At 31.1% G+C, this 11,610-nt stretch overlaps 1 long non-coding RNA gene across 1 annotated transcript; it reads left to right on the top strand.

Annotated features, from left to right (window-relative positions):
* Positions 1 to 829: 829 nt before the first annotated feature.
* Positions 830 to 8,583, top strand: LOC127703785 (uncharacterized). Its single transcript, XR_007983042.1, has 5 exons — positions 830 to 923; positions 3,470 to 3,610; positions 6,826 to 6,972; positions 7,668 to 7,808; positions 8,496 to 8,583. It is a non-coding gene; the product is annotated as an uncharacterized LOC127703785 (long non-coding RNA).
* Positions 8,584 to 11,610: the final 3,027 nt, after the last annotated feature.

Below are 11,610 nucleotides of genomic sequence, written 5' to 3' on the forward strand. Positions count from 1 at the left end.
TACTTATCATTATTGCATTTCTAAATGTCCTGTTAAACGACGAACACTAAATATAGTTTAATCGTATTTTAAACTATGCATGCATTAATACCTAATTTGTTTTCAGGCCGATGTTGAGTTTTTTTGTGTTTTGCGTCTTTTTACAGACATGTTTTAAAGGTTTTAGATAAACAAAATAAACACAAACAATATTTACGAAATCTTTTGAAAATAGTAAAAATAGGATTATGAATGAGACATTTAATGATCTGCTTACCCTTATGGAGCGTCTGAGTTCACATCAAATTTTTGTTTGGGCTCGCGTTGCTCAGTTTTCTTTGTTGTGTTTTGTGTACTTTTGGTCGTTTTTTTTTCAATGACTTATGAGTTTGAATATCTTTTTTATATCTTTCGCCATTCTTTCTCTTTTTTAACAATCAGTCTTATAGTCTTCAAATCCTGAATCATAATTTTGATGATAGGTTCCAGTTAGGTCAAAGTAAAAACCTTAAATACTGATTTGAAGTTTAGTAGATTAAATTATTCAGCAAGTATAAAACAAAAATTATTAACAAATGTCAAACTATTTGGAATATTAAGTATAGTGATTTATTGTTCTTCTCTTTCTTGTTGGCTGGTAGGTTTGAAAATTCAACTTGACATAAAACAAATAATAATACAGACATGGCATTAATATTCTTAGCAATTTCACAATTCTTGTTAAATTAGTTTTTGACATATGTGTGGTGTTGTAAAATATTTTGATCCTATTTTAAAACAGTTCTTGCAAATTCTTGCATGTAATACGCGACACATCTGTCTGAAAAATCGAACTGGCTTTCATACTTAAAGCAACTTCAGCTGGCAAGAATGCACCATACTTGTCAAAATGAAAGCCACCATGATACTAGCAGTCTTAGTGATAGCCACAATGTGCGGAGCAGGTAAGCTCTATGTTTTAAACATGTTCTATGTTTCACATCGGTCATTTATGAATTCGCCATTTAGGGATCTAAAGGATAATTGGTCATCTCATTGTTCGTATACCAAATGAAAAATAAGATAAACACCATTGGTTACATATCCTTTATCTGTGACTAATTAATCAATCAAAGTTGTTTGGTGTCCATTGAATCTTTATCCAAACTGCATTACATTCTTAAACTGTCTCGGTTCTTATTCATTCTTGGCTGTTAAAAATTCGGCTTTGAGTATTCATGATGAAGATAAATCCAGAAAAGCTCTCGGACGAATGCAATTTATAAAAAGTTGATTCATTTTATACTGTATCTCAGTGTTGACTTAGAAGCATCATCGCCGTAGGTATTAAATTTAGCCTTAGATATTATAGAATTGGACAAGGATTTCAACTCTTGCACTTACATTGAATGAAACAGAAGAAAATGTTTATCATAATACCTCATATTTCGATTTTGTTTCCATGGTCTTATTTTGAATCATTGCAAATTATTTATATTTTGGATTTATGAAACTTTCTGAAATTTCTCTTTTATAAACGAAGACTCATTAAAATGTAATGTCTTAAGTTTACATACATAAACATTCATAAACACTGTATAAATAAGAAATATACATTTGTAAAATAACAAAAGATTGTCTCTTATTTTGATAAATACTGTTAAAACTTAGCCCATTGCCCATTATTTTATTTGTTCTTGTATTCATCATCTACTTTGAAAGTAATTAGCAAAATTGATTTTGACGTAACAGAAACAATGTAGGTACAATGTATAAGAAATATGATCTTAAAAGTCTATTTTTTAAGTCGACAATTCTTGTTTTATATTTAGAACTAAAAAAGGATTTATGATTGTTTTTTTTTAGTAAAGAAGCTCAATTTAGTGAACATGAATTAATACAATACAATTGTTACACGAACCCGTCTTTTGTTTCTGGTATAACTGTTTTGACATAAAATTCTTAAAGCTGATAATCTTTTGATTTGATATATTGAGTTTAATATTAAACAAAAGTTTTTACTTTTTTTATTGACTTAATTTATTGAGCCAAATAAAAAAAAAAAAAAAAAAAAAAAAAAAAAAAAGAAACAAATGAATTAAACACATATGCCTGTTTATGGACCATACAATCATCAGATCCATTTCGTGTTAGTGAGATGACTCTTTGGCCCACAAACTTCAATATGGCCCGAAGCAACAAGAATTATGCGTTATATCATATCCAAAAAATAATGTTCAAATATGACAGTAGGTTGTATTTACTATGAATCATACATCTATTATAGATACCCATGAAATTTTCAACATTATATTCCAACTTCACAAATTGTTACACTTTTCTGTTTTGGACAAAATGACAGATGATTAAAATGTTAAATATCATCAAGTATTGTTATTCAAAATGTAATTGGATGACAATCATTTATCATTCTTTATCATAAAATAAGGTCAAATTCCCGATAGAACCCCACTCCTTTTTTATTGAAAGATAATCATTATATTATAGAATCAATTAAGAATAATGATAACACAATGTTGACCGCTGTACCCTTATTGTTGACATTTTTACCTATTGTGTCTGTTTGTTTTGTTCACGCATCGTTGTCAATATAATGGAATTCGATGCGACTGTCATACAAGTGAGAGGTTTAGCTAGCTATAAACAAGGTTTAGTCCACCATTTTCTACATAAGAAAATGCCTGTACCAAGTCAGGAATATGACAGTTATTATCCATTCGTTTGATGTGTTTGAGCTTTTAATTTTGCCATTTGATTAGGGACTTTCCTTTTTTTAATTTTACTCGGAGTTCAGTATTTTTGTGATTTTACTTTTTAGATATACAACATTATACTTTCACTTATATCTAATACTATCAATTTTCTAGAAATTTAATTTTGAAATACGTTCTTTTTTGTTTAAAAATGTTTTTGTTCACATCATGACGTCACGATGTTATATACATTTTTTTTTGTTTGATTATTGGTCTGCTGTCCCAGTATATATACAACTTATGTTATGGTCTTACTGATGTTAATAGTTCAGTATAAACAATATAAATGAAGATTAATATTTCCTTTTATTTTTATCTAGGTATCTTCTTTAAAATGACAGAAACGCTTTGTCGGTTTTTTATTTAAGCAAAGTTTTAGTTATCTTTTCGAATACGCTTATTTTATTGCGGAAAAAGTCAACACTTCGTTTTTCTTTTCTTTCTATTATGTCTATTTTTAGGTTGTGATCAAACAATCAATCAAAAGTCCTATATTATTCCGATTCAAGCAAATATATGATGTTTAAATGCATTTGAAAAGAGGTATTTTTCATTCCAAACATTACGGGTCATATCCACATGTATGGAGCACAATGTGTTTTTGTATATAGAATTTCTGAAACGTATAGGAAATTGGGAAAATATCGTGTGCTGTCGGAAATTACCCAATTATCATTTCTTAATTCTATATAGCATTGTCTTTTCGTCGATTTTTCAATATTAGTTTTATCTTACAGGCCAAGCTGGTGGGTATTCTGGCAAAAGTTGTTACCAAAATGGAGGTTATTGCACTCATTACACTTGTGATTATAAAGGATACATTTGCGACAGCACGAATAAATACTCCGATTGTCCTAATATCAAATGTTGCCTTCCTGGTAAGTTCTAATATTAGTATATAATTACATTGCATGTATGCTCCATTATAATCCGTTATTTTGATTGGCTGAAAACAATCGACAGGCACTTCAATATTATATTTCATTTCCGTGTTAAACACAACAGCTGTGACTGAACGTGCTATCCGTGTCAATGTTAAAATAATGCATAGAAAAACAAACGAAAATCTCATACAATTCAAAGTTTCATGGTTGTATCATAGAATGTAATAATGGGAATAAGTTGCTTTTTTATAATTTTAAAGGGTTGTAAAAGCGTTGATCGTGTGCACATTGTTAGCCAGAAAGCGGAAATGCAAAATGTGTATCGGTCAACGCTTTCATAGCACAATAGAAATTAAAAAGGAGATTAAAAAGTATTCGATTCTTAAACATAAGTATATCAACGATCTGATAAAGGAAGAGACTATACCAAGATGGCAATCAAACACCAAAAGTTCAAGAAAGGGATACCAACATATTGACTAAAGTAAAATCAAAGTCCATAAAATTTCAAAAAAGGACAACATAAATATTAGAAATACAAAAACCTAGCATATAACAGATATGATAAGTAGTTCTCGCTCCGCTAGATTTCTGTCATTTTTAACAAAGTCGAAAATTCTTTTTCTATATTACAGCACATGGACTTGAGTGTGTAGGTAAAATTAGAATCTTTAGTTTGCTTGCTTGTTAGCCGAACCATATATTCCTTATTAGCTAAGTAAATCCTTCCTTTGGGCGGAGTCAATATTTCAACAGAGAACCAATCAAAAATAGGGACAGTGTATAAACATTGTGAAATGTGTTTTACAAGTCAGTTTAAAAATATGCTTTCATTCTAAATCTAAGATTATACGCTAAATCACAAGCATGTTTTAGGTGTGTTTGATTTGTCAATATCATTTCAATCAATGGATTGTTCAATCATAACTAGATTATTTATAAGTGTAATTTTGTACTGTAAGCAGTAGTTTATAATGAGTTAATCGATTTATTCAACAAAAAAACATGTCATACCTTATAATATATGTTTATATATATAATAAGAATCTTATTATCTTTTAATTTGTTATAAATGAACAGACGTCTGCGGTAATTGATTGAAATGAAAAATTGACAAATCAAACAGACCTTAACCATGCTTGTAAATTAGCTTATAATTGACAATAGATTTAAAATTTAGATTGAAATACTATTTTTAAACTAACTTGTAAAACTGGTTTCACTATGTTTATATACTGTCAGCACGTTTGATTGGTTCTCTCAGAGACATATAATACAATATTATATGTCTCTGGTTCTCTGCTATTGACTCCGCCCAAAGGGATGTGATAACTTAGCTAATAATTATTTCATGGTTCAGCTAGCAAGCAAGCCAACCAAAGATTCTACCTTTACATACACACTCAACTTCATGTGCTGTAAAAAGGGCGTCATGTTTGAAGGTTATGTTACTACGTACTATGTTTTGTGTATACGATTCATGTGCATGAAGACCGATTTCATTAGCTTATTCAGCCCGCAAAATATTATCCTTATACAAATGAAAGGTATGAATTAAAATCAAACAGAGCTAGGAAAATTGTCATCATAATATTGCACGTCTTTACTACATGAATCCTTGTCTATTTATATATGTATATTTATTTTGTTGTCAAATGCCTATCGGCAATATCTAGTTAGAAGTTTATTTTTCAATTAATTAGATTGCGTTTAGAATGTTCTGTTGTTCCGTTGTTTTCCTCTTAAAGTGGATGTGTTTTAGTTTGTAACCCGGATTTGTTTCTTTTATTCGATTTATGACTTTGAACAGCGGTATACTACTTTTGCCTTTATTTAGAATCTTGTTTATTGATTCATATTGAACCTTTTTGAATTCTAATATTTGTTTTACTATTATTTAGATCTAATTTGAGATTTTTTCTTGAACAACTGAATACAACAAACGCCATTCTCTCGGTTTTCGCTGTCTAAGATATCTAATATAAGTATAGTCGTGTGATCTGCACATTTACCGATTGGGCCATGTTCCCGATGATGACACTGATTGTGGATAAGCATGGTGCATTTTGAATGCAAAGCAGGCGGACTTATAAACTGTCGACATACTCAGTTCCGCGCCTTTTTCTAGTTCATAGGATTCCCTCCGTATTTGTTTGTTGCCTTGGTTTGTTTCTCCGTAATCAATTTAGGAGGTTTGAACATCGGTAAAATAATGTCGCCTTAACTTAGAAATAGATTTTCAAGATCAATGAAAATATTTTAAATAGATATTGTCATACATTTTAAGTCTTGTCAAGAAAAAGATAGGTGTTACTTGAATTAAAATCAATCAAAATACATGGAGTAAATGTAAACTTTTTCAAACTGACAACTGACAGCAATTCAATTTAGAATGATTGACAAAAATAAACAAACAAAAGAAAACCAATAAAAAAGCAATTGACCCCCTCCCCCCAACTTCACCATTAAAAACGTATTCAGATATCAGACATAAGTCTGTCAGATAACAATTTTTATATCTGGAAATTTTGACTGACAATTTTTTTAGGGATTCAAAATTCTTAAATTCAAAGCAAAACCATAAAATATGAAAGACATAGCTATAGTTCATATTATTTCATAATTATTGTTATCAAAATGTAATTATAATTGATATTTCATTCGGTCGGTCATTTTAGGTCAAATCTGGTAATGTTGCCTTGTTTATACCAACACAAGTGACGTTGCTGCAGGAAAACAAACAAACGGATAGAACAAATTTACTATGCTTACAATTTCTAGGGTGAAATAATGGTTCATATCATCCCTGCAGCTTTCCCATAAAACTTGGTTTGCAATCTTCATGAGACCCAACTCATTGAGAAATTGATAAAATTGTCAGATTAAAACGGCCGATCACAAAACAAAATAAAAAAATAAAATGCGAAGTTAATATTCATCGATTAAAACCAGAAAACATAATTTCAAAAGGAAAAATTGCGACAAAAATAAACATTTATGTTTCTAACTCATCAATTTGTCATACAATCAACGAATCTTAGACGGCACTATATTTGAATGAATTCTTACTTACAAAAATGGTTAAACTTTACACTCGATGCAGCCATAGGAAACTGATACTCGATGTATGGAAGACAAAATATATTGTGTGCGCTTTTGAAATTTAATAAAGTTTTCTCAACTTTCTTAATTTAGACGTTTTCTTATAGATCCACATTACATTAAGCAAAAACCAATTGCAAGAAGTTACGGTAACAAAGGATACTGCAGCAATTTTAACAGTTGCCGTGCTGGCTACTACTTTTATAGCATGAGAGCATATCATTGTAATTCTTATAAAGGATGTTGTATCCCTCGTAAGTATTATAATTATTATATATGAATAAGAAGATGTCGTATGGGTTCCATTGAAATAACTCCCCATCCAAGTCACAATGTGTAAAAAGTAATATTACCACTTTGCCTGTCAGGAATATGACAGTTTTTTTCCATTCGTTTGATGTGTTTAAGCTTTTGATTTTGCCAATTGTTAAGGGACTTTCCATTTTGAATTTTCCTTAGAGTTCCGCATTTTTGTTGTTTGATTTTTTGCCAGTTTGAACCATTGCACAAAAAAGTTAATGTCGCAATATATTTTTGTAAACCTATCAATATGTTTAACCTATACTCTGCAGCAAACAAAATCAGAACAACGCATTGTACACACGGCGGTTATCGTATACCTGGTATTCCTAAGTGCGATAATTCTAATTGGTATCGTAAGAAATGTCTATGATTAGCCAATGCAAGGAGTTGATTTTGGTTACTTTTCGTTGGCAAGGATTATTCAGCCAAAAGCTCATCAGAGTTTGATATGAAATAACGTTACTGAATGGTGTCTGTTTGAATCGGATATGATGTTGTTCTTTTAAACTTGCATATTCTAAAATCAGCTAAATAAAATCAAGAAAAATATATACATTTTCTATGCTTTAGAGAAATTTGATATTGTCTTCTACTTTGTTTTAACATGCATAATCTAAGTATTCTCCATAATAATTTTGTCTTATAGGTGACCCACACGGTCAAGGATTTTGCGCTGAGTATGGCAGTTGTCCTGCAGAATATTATTTCTGTAATAACAAAGGCTACTATTATTATGACAGCTCACACTACGTAGACTGCCATGGCTACACAGGCTGTTGTCTTCCTTGTAAGTATTTTAACATAATTGCATTTTAGATACCGAAACTTCAATAGTTCTAGAGACTATTTACATTCAAATACTTTTAAAAGACGTTACATTTAACTATATGAAGGGCGCCTACAACTCGGTGAATTAAATTCACATAGAAGTTCTTGTAATAGAAAATTTGAAAACGAAAACATTAAACAGGTTAATGGGACATAAATTCGCCGAGTATTAATTGGTTTTGAAAACCATATACTGTGTTTTGATTGGTGTTTGAATAAAATTAGTGTTTGTTTCATTCTATCAAACTGATCTTTTAATAATATATGCTATAAACTTGCTGCAGAAAGTCATCAATTTATGTAGTGTAGTACATATATGGAAATAAAGTAGCCTTGAGGAACATGATAAAAATACAAGGATGGAAAATCGAAAAAACAGTATAAAGCAATAACAATAAACAAAGCTAAAGGATGTCTGTGAATCTAAAAGTAAATAACTGGTGAATGGCATTTACGAAATGTAAAGTTTTAAGAAAGGTGCAATTCATAGTATAATTTTTTTTATTATTGTTATTTCTATGTTTTTTTTATTAATTCTGCTGAACTCTCAAAAACAATTTTAGCTAAATTTCAAATACAAATAGTTGCTATAAAATGTTCAGAATTGATTGTGACAATCCTACATAAAATCTGTTTTCTTCTTCAGATTAGATATGGGGGTATGATTCTTCGATGAGAACCATTGAATTGAAACCAGTTTATGCTAATTATCTAGAATAAAAGTTTAGATCCTACACAATTTATTTTATCATGAACATATATAGCCACCAGAAAAATCTATATCGGTTTTTATTCGTTATTAGCATTCCTTACGAGAAAGGACCAGAGATGTTCATCGAATGCAGGCAATTCGATACGTTTGACTTTGATTTTCACACCACGTATTCAAGACCAGTTGCTGGTAAATTGTTCGTCAGCACACTAGGCACTGCAAAGAGGAAGATATTTAGCTTCTTTCTTTGTACCTGATACACAAAGTACATACAAGTCCTTATACATGAATATTCGGATTTGGAATTCTCTATAATCTGTCGTTATCATGGCATAGATGATTTTTGTTAAAAAAAACCTGTCGTTTACACATACTGGAGGTTTTCTGTGAAATATCTTCCATAATTACAAACCACTATTCCATCAGCAATCAGATATCAAAAGGGTGCTTTAGAATTACGTGAAGCAACCTACTGTAGCCAACATGTCACAAACGACCTTTTCTCATTCTTAAATATTTGCTGAAAGAATTGGTCCAACTTTGTGCCATTTTAGAATGAAATTTCAATACTAATATCTTGCTTTCCAAATGGACAGATCGTTCTTCTGTTTGTAAAACCACTCTGACTCTGAAAAAGAATGTCTAAACTGTCATAACTAAGGTTCTTGCTTCATTAACTGACAAAAGGGAACGAAATACCAAAGTGTCAATCAAATGTATAAGTAGCATAAAAGGGAGATAATACGGATCTCCATTGTGGAATGTTCAGTCGTTCCTGTTCTTGTTCACCAGTCAAAACTCGTTGAAAAAATATATACAAGGAAAATTCATCACACAATAGTAGCTACAGAAGTGGTATTTGACTTACATTTCTGGTTGCCTACTTGGTATTTTCCTATTTTTACTATTTTAGAATCAAAGATAAATGTGTGCATTTAAATTCTGAAACACATAACTGAATACTAAATTTTTAAAAGGTAACAATTTCCCGGACAAAAGATAGACAAGAACATTACCGAAAACACACTTACATAGTTAAAAAACTACACAAAAACCTCAAATAAATCGCAGAAATCTAACACAAAGCAACTGCCCTTAAAGATAAAAAGGAGTGACATCAGGTGCTCCGGAATGGTACGCAGTTTCTCTTACATTAATTGCACCTTTTGTTTTGCCTATTACAGACGAAAAACAAAATATTAAGTCGCAATCGGTTATGGAATAAAATGGAAGAAGAATGGGACATAGATTGTATGTACTCTAACCGGTCATTTTTTAATGAACCCGTCTGATTTAGGATAGTATTATCTATGGTTGATAAGTTTATTTCACAACGCTATAATCATTTATGCATTTTAAATGACAAGGACAATCGTCTGTATGTACGAGTTGTCTCTTCTGTTCTTCTGTTGAACGTTTCACTACCGCAAGTAAATTATTTCTTTCAACTGAAGCACTTTGTAATAATACTAACTGTTTTCTTAATTCTATAATCTCTTCCGTCTGACTTGAATTTTTGTTTTGTTCTGCTGAAAGTTTGTTTTGACACACGCTAATTCAAATTTCAGTTTACTAGTAAAGTCCAAACAACTTTTAAAGCGGAATCACGAAGATTGGCAAATGGAAAACTACCGGTCAATGACTTTGAATCTTAATATTCTTGTATGCGTCTCGAATCTCGCTCTTTTGTGATTTGGATTTTCATTTTATCTGCGGTACATCTTTGCACTTTTGAATTTCCTGACGAAGACAAAAGACACACATTCGGGAGTAATGTCCCATGTGATGACATTTAAAACATTGCTTACTTGCTGCAAAACAAAATGTTTGTCTATGCTGATTACCACATCTGGCGCACGCTGGAATCTGACGCATCTGGAAAAACCATGGTCTCCACTGCGGCCTGAAGTTGTATTCCATCGCTGCAACTCTGCTACTTGTATATGTACGTCTCTGGGGAACTGGTACTCGCTTGCTGCTTGAGGTATTAGGAAAGCGTGTTGAGCTAAAGAGTCAACACGATCCATACCTACCCGGGTACTCCACCAAATGTCACAAATGGAAACTGGGTGTATCTTGTGACTGGGTTATGTGTGTTGGCCTGCAACCACACACACATAATAGACAATAAGAAGAGTCTGCACCGACTCTGACTCTGGGACTAACTCTTGCAACAAATGACGACTCTGGTTTCCGCGATATATAATTTAATAGTTCAGCATGGAATACAATTGTACAGAGTTGGAAATGCTCAGTGTAATATTAAATCCATTCCTCATATCGAAATAATAAAACAGTTTGTATAACAAACCAAAAATTACTTGAAAAGACATGACAATTATTTCTCTAAATGAGTGACAAATACAAATATTGGATTATAGAAAAATAAGCACATACCTAATAATTAACAATAGATCATACAGACTTTTTTATCGAATTAAATAGATTCAAAAATACTAGGTAAGATTGAAGAAAATGCCGCTAATTGAAAAACAAATTGAAACATGCAATTAGCTTACATGTAACTTAGAAATTAGATTAATCTTCCAAACTTGACTTAAATCTTTCACGATAAAAATAACACAATCCCTTAGTGACATATTGCAAATATAAGAAACAGTGATTTTACTAAATCTTTTACAAAATATCCGAAAAGTCTCAAAATCAAATTTTGTCCATTTTTCCACTGTGACTTGTATCAAAGACCTCACAGCTTTAACCTATTCGTAAAGAGCAGAAACAATTTTATCACATTATTAGGCAAACTACTTGACATATTTGTCATGCTTAGTGGACGTATTTTTCAAAAGAGAATCAATTGTGGTCATCTTCTCACTGACGTCTTATTTGATTTGTTGACTTAAAGCAGGTTTCACAAATAGGCTTTAACGAAGAATGAAAAGAACCTAACAGCAGGCGCATTAATTTGACGTTCAGATATAAAGATAATACCCTCTTCCCTTTTGGTTATATAGCTTTTCACGCAAGCAGGTAATTTTACCTTGTACTTCATATATTTTATTCTTGTCTGAAATAACCATAAACCTAG

The sequence above is a fragment of the Mytilus californianus genome, unplaced genomic scaffold (assembly GCF_021869535.1).
Source record: "Mytilus californianus isolate M0D057914Y unplaced genomic scaffold, xbMytCali1.0.p SCAF_50, whole genome shotgun sequence".
Lineage (NCBI taxonomy): Eukaryota > Metazoa > Mollusca > Bivalvia > Mytilida > Mytilidae > Mytilus > Mytilus californianus.